Genomic DNA, 13,770 nt, shown 5'->3' on the forward strand with positions numbered 1-13,770 from the left:
TTGTAAGTTGTTGATATGCAATCAGGCTTCTGTGAGGACATTCATGCCTGACTACACTAATTAGAATGGTGGATGATTGGTTAACAACAACAGATCAAGATAACCTTCTAGGCACAGTGGGTTTTTTTACCTTAAAAAGGCTTTTGACCTTGTGAATCACAAAATCCTGCTGGAAAAGCTCATCATATGTCAAGTTAACCTTGAAAGCTTAACTTGGTTTCAACCCTATCTTGAAGGCAGACAACAACAAGTTTCTATTTTTAATAAATATTTGGGTAAGAAAATGATAAAGTCAGGTGTTCCAGAAGGATCAGTTCTTGGACCATTGCTCTTTCTGCTTCACATCATTGATTCACTATATGCCATTGAGTTATTCACCACCATGTTTGCACATGACATAACATTATATGACATTGGATCAACATGCCATGAGATCAGCACTAAATTAAATAAAGATAAATGTAACAAAATCAAAAGTCATCATCATAGGTAGTCAAGCAAGAGTAAATGCTGAGAAAATTGATTTCATTCAGGGTTCCCACCTTACCAGGAAATTGGGAAAACATCAGGAGAAATGATAATTTTTTTCCTGACCGTGAAAAGCCCTTGAAATTTGTAAATATTGATGAAAGTCGGGAAAACCCCAGGAATTTTCTGCCACCACTTGACGCCCGAAACAATCATGTAATTGAGTCATAACTAAACTGTTTGTGACTTAAATTTATCAAGTTCTAACCAGAATATTCGGAGGGTGCAGTATGGATCATTTGGGTGCTTCCCGGCTGTAGAATGTCCATCATATTCCATGGAAAACACTGGAAAATTCTAGCATGGAAAATGCTGGAGTATTTGGACTAATATTCCAGCCTCTGTCCAGGGTAGGCTGGAAAACCCTGAACAATTCTTGCATGGAAAACGCTGGACAATTCTAGCATGGAAAACGCTGGAGTATTTGGACTAATATTCCAGCCTATGTCCAGGGTAGGCTGGAAAACGCTGGAAAATTCTAGCATGGAAAACGCTGGAGTATTTGGACTAATATTCCAGCCTATGTCCAGGGTAGGCTGGAAAACCCTGGACAATTCTAGCATGGAAAATGCTGGAAAATTCTAGCATGGAAAACGCTGGAGTATTTGAACTAATATTCCAGCCTCTGTCCAGGGTAGGCTGGAAAACCCTGGACAATTCTTGCATGGAAAACGCTGGAAAATTCTAGCATGGAAAACGCTGGAGTATTTGGACTATATTCCAGGCTATGTCCAGGGTAGGCTGGAAAACCCTGGACAATTCTAGCATGGAAAACGATGGAAAACCCTGGGCAATTCTAGCATGGAAAATGCTGGAGCATTTGGACTAATATTCCAGTCTTTATCCAGGGTAGGCTGGAAAACCCTGGACAACACTAAAATTTAGCTGAAAATTGTTGAAATATTTTATGAAAAGAGATTTTTAACAGTGATGCAACTTTTATTTGATGCTAATTTCAAGAAGAACATGATCCAAATTACCCCAACCAACTCCTTGTATTGACTGTGATGTTTAGTAACTTTTAAACAAGGAAACAAAAATTAAAAACTATACTTGTCACTGGTAGCTTAATAGGTTGTGCACTAGTATGCAGTAGACAACATGGCTTAAGTTGTCATAAATATCGCTACACTTCTACTGGTGTGTCATAAAATCCAGATTACTGGCTCCTTAACATCATCCGAGTTTCTAAAAATATTTTCTCTTACTCTAGTTATAGTTTGAATTTATTCTGAAGCAATCTTAACAACAAAATAACAGAAATTCATGTTAATTTCTATCTCAATTTTAATTAAAAAAATTTAAAATATTTTTTTTTACACGTGTTGTTTCATAGTTCATTCACCACATTTCTTATTTTTCTGTTGTCACCACTGGAATCTGTGGAAGTGATGGTACTCTTGATGGTTTAACCAAATCGCAAAGCTTCTGTCTCACCATCACCTCCCCAATGTTATACTTCTCCTTCATGATTTCTGAAATACAAATCATTGTATATTAATGAATAGAATCAAGCAAGATTTCAAATTTATTTCAATCCCATATATATATATATATATATATATATATATATAGAGAGAGAGAGAGAGAGAGAGAGAGGAGTGAGAGAATGAGAGTTATGCCTGAAACATTTCATGCAATTACAGTACTTTTACAATCCCTGAGGTTGGTAATTGTAATGAGGCACTTGGCGTGATGACTAACTTGATAGGCTTAAAAACCTGTGGTTTCCATCACAAATTAAACTGGCTACCTAACTGCTCCTGTGGCCTAAGTCTAAGTGGTTAGAGCGCCTGCTACGGGTGTGAGAGGTCACAGGTTTGAACCCTTAACCGAGTCATACCAAAGACATTAAAAAAATGGCACTATTAGCTGCCTTGCCTGGTGCTCAGCATTAACCCTTTACCTCATGCAAGCGTCTTTTGACGCCTCTACTCCATTCACATGGAAGCACCTTTTGACGCCTTCTGTAAACATCACCTTCGGGGAAAACCCCCATTTAGATACTACATTCATTTCTGTGAATGACAATTACATCAGATCACGTGGTCACTGTTTATGCCCTGGTCGATAGCTGCTATTTAAAGTAACTGGGTCATAATCTCCCCTTTCCAAAATGGAGGTCGCGGATTTCATTCAGTACTTACGAAGTTTTCACGATTAGAATCAGAACTACGAAAGATTCAATAACTTAGGTAAAGGCTCTGATATTGATGCAGGCAGCAATTAGTTTTCATAAATTATCAAATTCAGATGACTTAGTGATGTAGATGCAGACGACAAATTGTAAATTTCAAGTATGAGAAATGGCAGCTACGATTGGTCACGCGGCCTCACTGACATGACGGTGAATGAGTCCTCTCAAGATTTTAAAGCACGTAAAAAATTCTTCAGTGAAAAATAATTACGCAGCTATAACAATCAGACTTTTAATCTTAAATTTTTCCACACATAATAGATGTGTACCAAAAATGTAAAATGGTTACAATTGCTGTTTAACATAAAATACACTACATTGCTTAACAGTTAACAGGCAGGCCTATGCGTATGAGTCGAATAGGTAACAGGTGCTCTATTTATAACATGCTGCACTTTGTAATTATGCTCTATAAGGTAAACGGTTAAGAGGTTAGTGTTAGGACTGGTCAACCTGGTGTCAAGATAATGTGAATGGGTGGGAGACATTATGCTACATGTCTGTGGCATGATATCCCAGTGCTAGACATCACTATAAATTGCCACACTGCAGACATTGTAGCGATGTGACTAAACATTTGTTAAAGCTACGTTACTAAACATCTGAATCATGCACACACAAACTGGCTACCATATACATGCAGTTGTGATTATACCATTTAAACTGAAAGTAGATTTACATTGTCCATTTGAATATTGCCTGTCTACACTATAATGTTTCAAGTAGTAGTTGTGTATACGTTTAAATTTCATAATAATGTTCCAGCCTTAGTTCATAAAAAAATTTTGTTACAATTTGGTATATATTTTGTCATAGGTTAACAAAGTTTAAAACGCATGGTTAATAATTTAAAATATACCATAAATTATTTGAATTCTGGACTGGTCTTGGAGAGGTGGCCTTGTGTGTGCTTATTATTGGCTCTTGCCCCAGTTAGTGTCTTGCCAATATATTCACCAGAGCTGTACAGCATTCTGAATATTTATATAGCAGCTTTGTTAAAATCCAAAATTTGACATATTTCTGCCTCATGCTGGGTGTGAAAAAAAAAATTTAATCCAAATTTTCACCATGATGATTCATATGCACTAAGTTTATGATATATTTACTTATCTACATACACAACTCCAGGTTACAGCTAATGTTCTAGACATTTGAATTTGAAACAAATGTGGTATTACCTCTCGCTTGCTTAATTCAAAATTAAAAGATCGAAGAATTTCAATGAAGCTGTCGCCATCAAGTTGTTTACATAACTGTGCCTTGCCACTTTTGTTCTGAAATTAAAGGACACATACTAAACAAGTATTTTTGGTGAGGAAAATTGATAATCATTTCCAACAGTTTACAACTGTACATTCTTATTAATTATACAATAAGTTACTATTAAATGTTACTGAAATGGCTGAATATAAATTGGATAGACAGAAACAAGCCATAATCTGAATTGAAGATTAATTGGAAAAGAGATCTACCGGTATATTTCCGAGTCACAGTCTAAAATTAATTAAAACAAATATAACTTATTGCTACAAATAGCACACTGTCTGGAAAATAATAACGAAAATGTAAAAAATACAAATACCAGTCAGATCATTAATAATATCAAGGGTGAATAAAATTTAAAGTGAAATTTACAATTTGGAAATGTATATTTGCAAGGCCGGCACGTACCAACTTTTTTGAAAGACAGACACGAGATGACTGGTCACTGTGCATTAGGATAAGTAAAAAATGTTGCCAATTATGTAAACAAAGCTTAAAACATAACACATACCTTTCAATATCCTTACAAGTTTGACGTTTAATTTATCAGTCTTCAAACAGCATAAAAAAAAGAAATTGTTCTATAGGATATATTTCGTAATAGCTTTCCGTAAATTTACGTCACGCGAAGTCTTTCGCAGCTAAGGTACTTGGCGGCCGTGCAAATAATTTTGCTACAACTGGACTGAGTAATGACTTACCTGCTATTTTCGCAATAATACACTCATGGTATCCCTTGAATCCACGACAAACCGCCATCACTTTCTCTCCCATGCGATATTCCTTCATTTCTTTTCGTGGCGAGTGTACATCAGCCATACAGATTATGCCTCCCTGAATGGGATGATCATTCACCCATATAACCAGTGATATTTCTGGTTCAGTGGTCATCTTAAAATCCTGGGATATTTTATATTTTACAATTTGAATGACGCTCCAATCGAAAATTGCGCCCAAATTCTAGACTGGTTATCCATAGCGTTTTACGGTGCCAAATTTGGAACCAAACTTTACAGAAACGGTTTTTTTTTTTTGTTTTTTTTTTCTTTTTACAGAAAATTTGGTTCTAACGCATGAAATCGAAATATGCTGGCTTTTTCAATGTAGTAATTGGTTAAAAAAAATAAGTTCATAATTTTATATCCCATCATAGTCAGCTTCATCAGCCATCATCATACGGAACAACCTCGGCTATTTCTGCGTGACAAAAACGTGACTCTGATACGTGAAGGTGAATACTTGACAGAAAAATCAGACATTTTGTTCTCTTTTGATTTATGATTTATCTAAAGAGTTAATATCTATACATCGGATACCAACGCCGTGATTTGGATATGTTGGGGAATGATTGGTTTACAGTAAAGTGGTTTTAGAAGACAAAGTTTACGACCAAGAGGCAATATCGTGTCGAGGTGTGGAACACAAATGGAAAGACAACACAAATTGGACACCCAAATATTATAGGTGAGTATGAAATAAACGAAGTCTCAACTTTATCTCGTTTGCCCAAGTATAAACTGACTATATGATTAACCGCCCAACACTATATATGTATGACTGATAATTAAATTGTAAGCAAGTATTTCAATAAATGTGAAAAGATATACAAGGTCAAAAACAAGTTTCCTTTTGCACCAGTTTTAAAATTAGAGTAGGTATTTTTGTTTTTCAATATATATGTATATATAACTTTCAAAGCAGCCTAATTTGTGGAATTTTATTTTAACAACCATAACCTTGTAATTGTCAGTCTTGGAAATGTTAACTCCAGTGATACACGTAAGCCCAAACAGGGACTGCTCTGGTATTATGATAAAGTTGTGAATTTCTTGAGTATTTGTAGATCTAGTCCAAAAAGGGCTTTAGGTTACTGCTAAATTTTCAGACTGCTACATATATAAGTAAAATCATAACTTAAGTAACTTAAGTCCTGGGAAAAGAAATTTTGAAAAATTTCACATTAATCTTAGCAAGATTAAAATGTACACAAGTTTTACCATGAAGATGATTTTTGAACAATATGTTAATGTTTTAATCAGTCTGGCTGTACAGTCTGTAAACGTTTTAATGCTGTTTGTGTATTACAGGTACTGGTGTTCAGGACAAAATATATAAGCAGTTTGAAGTTAATTCCACAAAGTCCATTCCTAAAAGCACCATGTACTGGAGGAAGAGAAAACAGTGGTAATTCCAGGAGTAATAGAGATTTTTTTTACATTTTAAATAATGTCTGCAGCTGTCTCCCACAACAATGTTTATTTGTGTGAAGATAAGCATTATTCTTTATACATTTGTTCTTACCTAGTACATTCACAGCTCAACATGGCTCATATCTTAAACACAGTTTCATTACCATATCAGTAATTTAAGGAATAAACAAATTTCACTATACAACACTAAGTGGAATTTTCAGAGTTCAACAAATTCTGAGTATATGGTGAAATCATTCAGTATTTACAGACAGAATATTCAATGTACGTGTTTGAACAGAACATTCACTCTGTATGGATTATCCAACACACCATACACAATATATGCACAATGTACACCATATTTAACCAAATCAGTCAATTACAGAAATTCCAGGAAATATCTGATCAGTATTGATTCTTGCAGAACAAGATATAATAATTTATTGTTATGCATTGTCATACTTCAGTTTTTAATTATTTAAAATGTTAAATATAATTTTTACTTTCATTTTTCTTATAATGCCCTAAAACGTTATGAAACTTGAGTTGTTTTTCTGAAAACATCACATACATTTATGAAGTGTATGTTGTATCACATGTACTTTGTATGATTTGAGTATATTATTGTGTATCAATTACTTGTCATTTACATGCATTCATTGTGTATCACGTTTGCATTACCCATGTTTAAATGATGCATGCATTAACATTGGATTTGTCAAACTAAACTACTGTAACAGTGTAATATTAACTGTACATATTCAATTCCCACAACAAAACAATAATGTTTGAATGTTAAAATTTTAATATGAATTATACATGTTCACTAAAATTTGTATTTCTCATTACAGTGTTGTTGATCTAGGTGAATCCAGTTCTGTTGGTCTTGGATATTATGAAATGGGTGACTGTACATAATACTAATCTTCAAATATAATGAGAATATCAACAGATGAACCAACTAGATATGGTGACAGTGACATGAGTTTTTCATCTGACTCAGAAGAAAGTATAGAGTTTTAATCAAGTTGAGACGATGAACAGTATCATCATGTGAATGAAGCAACTCAGTCTTACCCATCCCATGTCACAGATCCCCCACTTTATGTCATAGCCCCATAACAAGATATATATTGTAGTGAAATCACAAAGTCTGAACATGTTATTGTCCTTGGGGCTTTGCCAACAAGACATAATTTGTCAGATGCCAAATATGTGACTTTTTGGACTTAATTCAGTTGCATCTTCCTTCAGCAAACACAGGATTGACAATTGTCAAAGATTTGAAGGAAAAATGTGAATTCAGTAAAGAGTCTCTCAAATACAATCTTTATTGTGAGAGCTGCAAAAAACTGTACTCCAGTAAAGAAGAAATGTGTGAAACTGGGGGCTGTACAGGTGACATAACTAATAATTATGAGCAAACATCTCTTTGGAATGAAGTTGGCTCTGACAAGAAAGAAGACTTCCTTTCATCATCAAAAATAGGATCAAGTGTCTTCGAGAACCTATTATTGTTGTTGAAATTGGAAATGCCATTTATGGTACTGTTCTCCCCAATCATCATGAAAAGGACTAAAATGGCTCTCACCATTGCACAGCAGAATTTCATACTTATACAATGTAGTGTCAAGCTCAAGTGGTGAACAGATTTGGACATATTTATGATTTTATATGCACCAGATATTTTCTGGTCAGGATTTAACAAATTTTTCAGGATATCTTTTCATACATGTATAGTTTGTGTTACACCAACATTTTTGTATAGTGATGTTCTTCTGATAATGAACATTTAATTATATATGTGGTACATACAATAAATGATGTACTACTTCAACACTTGTAGTTTGTTTTTTTAAAGCAGGGGTCAAGTGTGTGTGTGTATGGTTTAGTTTGTTTATTTGACTTGTGTCCTCTATTTCTCAGTATATATTTATCATAGGTTTGAAATAATAGTTTAGTTTCAAGTTCAAAAATCTGTGTTACAGCGCAGTTTAGTCATGATTGCTCTTTCTTTAGGTAATTCAAAATAATTCTTTGTACCAATCTTGAAAATTGACTAAGTTCTTTTCCAGGGTTTTCCATGCTGAAATTTATCCAAAAAATTCTAAGTCTAAACTGTCCATGCTTTTCCAGGGTTTTCCATGCTGAAAAAAATTCAGAGTCCAAAATGTCCATCATTTTCCAGGGTTTTCCATGCTGAAAAAAATCAAAGTCCAAAATGTCCATCATTTTCCAGGGTTTTCCATGCTGAAAAATTTCAAAGTCCAAAATGTCCAGCATTTTCCAGGCATGTCCAGCATTTTCCATGCACAATGTCCAGGGTTTCCATGCTAAATTCTGCAGAATATTTCATTTTTCCAGGGTTTTCCATGTTTTTCCATCGTATTCCATCCTTTTCCAGAGTATACGATGGAAAAAGTACAGCCGGGTTGCCATAAACATATATTCTGAGTGAATCCAAATGCTCAGTGGATTAAATTCGTCTAGTAGACTTTTATTTTCAAACTCAGCTCGAAATCCATATCTTTCGTTACATACAAGATGCCAACATGGTCGTGGCAAAGTGTAGCCGCTTAATGGATGGCCGAGCAAACTTAAACATTGTTAGATCGAGTGATACATGCATGAAATCAATATGAAAATTACTTATTTTTTGAGTATTAAAATCGCTGTCTTTAATCTGCTGAAAGACAAGATAAAACTATGGCGTTGATGAAATGTTACCTGGTACTCGCGATTTGCATTGCTAATTGCATTAGTACACAAATCTAACAACGCACATTTTCAAATGTTGTAGAGAAAAAAATAAAAAAATATTAAATGAAAGTTGTTTGCTGGTTGTAATAAAAATACAAAAATGAAAGAACACAATATTCTCCATATTTATATATTCCAGGATCAACTTCTGGAGTTTTGTTGTATCACATGACTACCACGCCTACTTGTGCACTCTGCTTGATAAATCAGACTGGCCAGATTGCTGGTTTTTACAAAAAGTATCTGACTTTAATTTAATATAATTGAATTTCTGTACAACACCATTTAAAAGGAGTTTTTTGTTGATATCACATGACTATTGGACTCCCGATGTCGTCGTTTGAGATATGTGAAGTCATGTGACTAGTAATGCAAATGTTAACAAGGGATTATTTTTTTTTACAAATCGTCAAGGAATTGCTAAATTTGTAATTTATGTGCAGTGTCGATGCACAAGTGATTAAATACGCAAGGAATATTCAAATTTTGTGATGTCATCAAAATGGACTGTTTAACACATTAACCCCTGGAGCTTTTTTGTCATTTTTGCGTGAAAATTGAGTAGGAACACATTTTGAAAGCTATTTCTGAATAGACTCGAAAACACCAAATACCCATCATCTTTCACTAACATACTGTGCCTGGTTGTGTTAGAAACATCATTTTTCATTGGCTATTTGACTCGCGCATGAGCAGAAGGGTAAAAGTACTTTTTTTTTTTTTTTTTTTTTTTGTTGCTAAACGGAGCCATTATTTTTTTATGGAGACCACTCTTTATTCCAAATGCCCATCATGTCCTACTTTTTGCAAAGGCTCATCTGTCTGTTTGCAGTTCATACCATTTTGCCTTAGATCTGAGACCAAAAAGTCTAAAATCCGAACACAAAATCGGATTCCGACCACAGGCAAATTTTGGGTTAATAAAAGTCGGGTCCAAAAAATGAGGTTTTTCTATCTGTATTTTGTAGTGTAACTAGATATTCCAGATTATTTGGTATCATTGTAGAGCTACATCTGTCTACCTTTCTATAATACCACCCACTTTATTGTATCATGCATGATCGTGATGCTACAGAGCTCGGCAGTAGGCTACTACCTCCTGCCCTGTAAAGTTGTCGCTAGGGGTAAATGTGTTAAAGACATAACATTTATAATACTTGCCATTTCTGGGAAAATAAATCATTTTCCTATCGATCTCATGCAGGTATGAGTCGATGTACCAGTAACATAAGTTTAAATTTGCTAGGCCAACTGGTAAGCGACTACCATATGTTGCTAAGCATGGTGGCAGCAAATTTAAAATTTTCAATATGCAACTGCAATGACCCCCACACCCCAACCTAAATGTCCAAATATGAAAAATGGGGTGAGAATATTCAGAAAAAATCCAAATTAGAAAACGCACTGCTATTCATTATAAGCCAAAGTTGTTGTCCAAATTATTGAATCTCAGAGCTAAAATGAGAAATTATCGTTCCTTGTATTAAATATTTAAAAAATGATACAAGCCCCTGTATCAATACAGGCTTGGGGACTGGTTTGACAAATTACAAGAAGACAAGTTGATATTACAGAAAATTCAGTCCTTGTTTATACAACAGTATATAATTTTGAAAGTTTTGTCAAAATTTAAATCAACCTGTTTGAAAATATTTTTGAAATGGTGTATTTTTAACCAGATCACCTTAAGAAGATTAGGTTGTTTGAAAAATCTAGTTTGGGATTTTATTTGCACAGATGACTTTAGGTTTAAACTCTTTTCAGGTCAGCAAAATATTGTTAGAACTTTTATTCTGTACACTGAAATGACTTTACATGCCAATTTATAGGAATATAATCAAACTTGTTTCGTGTGATACATTTTGTGATTTTGTACATGATCATCTTTTCTGACTTAGATGTTTTGGAGAGTCTTGAAAGAGAAACATCTTAAGATTTAGAAAATGCATGTTTTACAATCTAAAATGTTCTTTTATTCCATTCAGTAATGGTCATATGTGAACTTTGAAAAAATTAATTTCAACCTGGAAAAACCCTGGAAATGACCTGGAAATTTATCTTTAGAAAAGCATGGGAACCATGTTTCATAGTAATGATAAATGGGATGGATATATAACTGTCTGAAAATGAAAAACTACTTGGTATCATGATAGAAAATACCTTGTGTTGGAAATTACATGTTGATACGGTCATTTAAAAAGTTAACCAACTGCTTTATCTCTTGAACAGAATAAAATCTTATCCCCCTGAAGAATAGGGAAAGTCATAATACAATGCATGTATTATGCCACATCTAGAATATTTTTGTTCTATTTGGGGTAACATCATCAAAAAATCTTTTTAAAACCATAAAGTGACTTCCATTTCAGCAAAGAACTCAATTTCAGAAGGGTTTACTAGTTGATAAATCCTTACTTGGTTTGCCTCCTGATTATCTTAAATGGAACTTTAAATTTCTTAAAAATGTACATCCAATATGGTCACCATGACTGCTATCATAAAAATTATATGGCCACTCCACAAGAGAAACTATACTGAAATGGGGTTTATACCAGAAAATGTATTATAATGTCTAGTTGGGTCTAAATTAAAGTGGTGCTTATCTGACCTCCAATATGGCCACCATGGTGGCCATATTGAAAATCTTGTTATTGCTACTCAAAACTGGATGACATCAACATAGGATTTTCACCAGAAGACTTCTTATAATTATTGAAAAAGTGGTACTGATCTGATAGCCATTAGGGTCATCTTTGCAGCCATCTTGAAAATATTCTTATTGCTAATTCTCCTCAATAGATGATCATATTCATATGGAGTTTTCACCAAAAGACTTACAAAATATATAGTTTAATTTTAACTCTGACTGGGTATGAAGCTCATGGCATATCCTATTCTGGACCATAGATGCAGACTGCATCTGGAACTTAATCTCACCACTTCCATCCTTAGGTCTATCACATGTACACAGCCCTCCTAGCAAGATTTGGTAAGAACGTCTTCCATGATATCCAGTAGTGGGTTTATGAAGGCGACTTCGTCATCGAAAAGTCAGAATGCATTTTTTTTGTTATAAAGATGACTTCCATCATATTTCAGTTTAGTCTGGCTATCTACAAAACACATGTGCCTGTTTTTCACACCAAAGCCTTGGCTGTCGGCTGAGATAATGAAGGCCTATGAAAGCCAAAGCCACCTTATGTATGTATGGACCAGAAACCTTTCCTTCACATGCAGTAACTAATACATAATGTTTTACCTCTTGGGCCCTAGTTTGACATGGTATCCTTGGCTATATTTTAAAATTCTAGAGTTAGCCTAGATCGTACCATTGAGATTCAAATGACAGACATGTCTAAGAGTCAGTTTCTTGCAAGCTTGTTTATTCAGCAGGACAGCTCCACACACACTCTCCAATTCCACTGCAGCATCCATTGACTTCTGATAATGTAAACATTTTGATATTTGTAATATTCTACACTAAAAACATTCTGTAATTTACTAGCATCGAAGTTGGTCCTGGATTATGAGACTTTCAAGTCTTTGAATAAAAATCGCCTGTCTTTTGGTAAAGGTGAGATGAAAAAGGAGAGACTGTCCATAAAATGATTTGGTCAGAAAAACAAGTTAGTATTTTAGTGTTGTTTTGTTAATTATTATTGCATTGTTCAAGATGTTTTTAGAGAAAAATATTTGATTTGAGCAAAAATTATTTGAACTGCCCTTAATTATTTAATTAAGGGCAGTTCAGATATATTTTGCTCAAGTCATGCCAAAGTTCTGAAACATATGCTTGATCCCTATGATTAAAAACAACCACTAAGAAATACTGATATGAAGTCCAACTGCAAACATCATCCTTGAAAAGAATTTAACTGGGAGGATTATTGAAAAGAAGTCACCAGCTTTAAAAACCCAGCCACGGGAAAACAAACTCTGCAGGGTTAGCCTGTTGTTTTGTCATTGCCACTTCTGATGCAGATACAGAGAGTACATTGTCCATTCTTAACAATGTACAATGTGATTTAAGGGAAATTGAGACCAGACAACTATTGAGAGCTGTTGATTGTGAACTGTAATAGTCATAGTGATTTCATTGTTAGAACAAACTCTGTTCACTGGAAATCAGACTTTCTTCTTGAAACCAATTTCTTTTTTTGGAACCTTCTTTAAAGCCATCTTCAGGACCCCATTAGGATATGGAATTGGTGCCTGAAATTTACAGAGCTGATGAGAAGGTCTCAGTACTTGCCACTCAAAGAAAGAAGGGGTAATATTTTAGCTCGGGTCCTTTCATCCTGGTTCCATTGGGCTTCTCTGTTACAACAACTTACAAGAAATTTACATGTGATCAGACAAAATTTCTTATATGGATAATATCTTTTTATTTTGCTTGGGCATATATGTGACAGCACCAAAACATCAGATCAGTAGATTTCAAAATTTTGATGTAGAATGGCTTTTGAATCAGTAGGATATCTTAGCGACACTATTTCCTATTAAAATATCATGAAGAGCACAATGACAATAAAACAAACATAATCAAAATGCTTACCCAAGTGTTTCTGCCGAGATCATTTTTTGGTCAGTCTCTGTGTACCTTTTTATTTCACTTTTTCCAAAAGGTTTGCCTTTTTTTCTTCTTCAAAGACTCAAAAGTCATCATGGACCACCAGTGATCTCATTTTATTTATAACTCCTCAATAAATATCATGCCTTTGACCTTAAACTTTCCAAAATTAAAACAAATAAGGTAAAAATTTACAACTTTTGTTGTGTACAAATGGAAGTTGTTGAATAATAATTTTTAATTGAATTACTCAACAC

General features: G+C 34.2%; 1 protein-coding gene and 2 long non-coding RNA genes across 3 annotated transcripts in view; 2 read left to right on the forward strand and 1 right to left on the reverse strand.

Annotated features, from left to right (window-relative positions):
* The window catches only part of LOC149803388 (mutS protein homolog 4-like), a 182,656-nt gene that overhangs the window by 97,535 nt on the left and 71,351 nt on the right, over window positions 1-13,770 (forward strand). The gene's annotated exons all lie outside the window — the stretch shown is intronic.
* LOC149803389 (uncharacterized) lies at window positions 1,790-4,882 on the reverse strand. Its single transcript, XR_016420210.1, has 3 exons — window positions 4,693-4,882; window positions 3,907-4,002; window positions 1,790-2,003 (listed from the first exon to the last, which is right to left on the reverse strand). It is a non-coding gene; the product is annotated as an uncharacterized LOC149803389 (long non-coding RNA).
* On the forward strand, window positions 5,318-7,050 carry LOC149803390 (uncharacterized). The gene is made up of 3 exons (XR_016420211.1): window positions 5,318-5,455; window positions 6,079-6,175; window positions 7,035-7,050. It is a non-coding gene; the product is annotated as an uncharacterized LOC149803390 (long non-coding RNA).

The sequence above is a fragment of the Sinohyriopsis cumingii genome, chromosome 3 (assembly GCF_028554795.1).
Source record: "Sinohyriopsis cumingii isolate HCF-2022 chromosome 3, ASM2855479v2, whole genome shotgun sequence".
Taxonomy (NCBI): Eukaryota; Metazoa; Mollusca; class Bivalvia; order Unionida; family Unionidae; genus Sinohyriopsis; species Sinohyriopsis cumingii.